We start from the raw sequence: 1,849 nt of genomic DNA on the forward strand, positions 1-1,849 counted from the left end.
ATAGCCGGTGGTGCTTCTCCATGTGGTTCGATAAGCCCACAGTGCCTCGGGTAATCAGGCGGCCCAATCACGCCGATGTGAGGCAATTGTTTTTGTCAAAATCGACTCTATTACCTTATTGCTGCTCTCCACTTGCCCATTTGCCTGAGGATGGTATGGGGTAGTAATTTTATGCTGGACACGATAATTATTGAGTGTTGCAGCTAATTGGTGCCCTACAAATTGTGGTCCTCCGTCTGTAATTACTTCCCTTGGAAGACCATAACGTACGAACAAATGGAGCAAGAACTGTATTACCGAATCTTCTGTAGCTCTAGTCAATGCCTCCGCTTCAACCCATTTGGTAACATATTCAGTTGCCACCAAAATGTATGTTCTTTGATTTGATGGTGGGCTGATGGGGCCGACGAAGTCCAGAGCCCATCGTTCGAAAGGTTCGATCACTAATTGAGGCCGCAAAGGCATTTCGTCGGCTGGACCAGGTCGTCCTGCACGCTGACAGCTATCACAGGCCTGGACAAATTTTTTTGCATCTTTGAAAATTGTAGGCCAGTAATATCCCGTTTGTAATACTTTATGTGCTGTTCTTCGTTCAGCAAAATGTCCTCCACATGGCCCGTCATGGCAGGCTTTCAAGATATCAAAGATTTCGTCCTCCCGAATACATCTTCTGATTTCCATATCTGCTCCTGTGTGAAACAAATAGCCCCCAACCCACAAAAATCGATTGCTTCTCTGAACAATCTGTTTCCGTTCATTGGGGGTTAAATGTTTTGGAAGCTTACCTACTACAAGATAATTAGCAACATCAGCGTACCAGGGAGTCTGAACAGCGACAGCGAATAGGTGTTCGTCTGGAAATTGGTCCTCGACTGCTGCTGCTTCAACTGATTTTGGTATTCATGAGAGGAAATCGGCTACAGGATTCTCCTTCCCCGGTCGATCTCTGATTGTAATATCAAACTCCTGCAACAAGATCAACCACCTGGTTATTCTTCCATTTGTAACAGGCTTGTTTGCTAAGTACTTAATAGCAGAATGGTCTATATACAAAATAACAGGATAGCCTGTAATATAGTGTCTAAATTTATTAACAGTGTGTATCACAGCTAAAAATTCTTTTTCGGTGACAGTGTAATTTAATTCAGCTGGAACCAAATTTTTGCTGATATAATAGATGGCGTATGGGCTTTTATCCTCTTCTTGGCCCAGAACTGCACCGATTGCTGTGTCTGAGGCGTCGGTTGAAATTTGGAATGGTAAATTCCAATTAGGTCCTCGGAGAACTGGAGCTGTAGATACCAGCTTCTTTAATTCTTTGAAGGCTCGATCACATTTCTCTGTCCATAAGAAGTCAACATTTCTAGTTAATGCATGTAAAGGTGCGGCAATATGTCAATAATGTTGTATGAATCGTCTATAATAGCCAGAAAAACCAAGAAAACTGCGTACCTTTGTCTGATTAGTGGGGGTTGGAATAAGGAAAAGTATTTGAATTTTAGCCGGGTCTACCTGAATACCAGCTGCTGAAATATAGTGTCCCAGAATGAGTCCTTCAATCATCATCATGTAACACTTTTCGTGACTCAAGCAAAGTCTGGTAGCGATGCAGCGCTGTAGGACTTTTTCGAGAGTATTTAGAGCTGGATCAAAGTCCTCTCCATATGGTGTGAAATCATCCATGTAGACTTCCAATCCATCATTAATTAAATCTGCAAAGATGCTAAGAACAACCCTTTGGAATGTGGCTGGAGCATTACATAAACCAAAAGGTAAGACTCAATAAGCGAACGTTCCCCAGGGGTAGGTAAAGGTAGTCTTATCCTGGTCTTCAGGGGCAATCTGAATC

This window comes from Pinus tabuliformis, chromosome 1_2 (assembly GCF_031772625.1).
Source record: "Pinus tabuliformis cultivar Carrire ecotype Pingquan chromosome 1_2, CPIR1, whole genome shotgun sequence".
NCBI classification, from domain to species: domain Eukaryota; kingdom Viridiplantae; phylum Streptophyta; class Pinopsida; order Pinales; family Pinaceae; genus Pinus; species Pinus tabuliformis.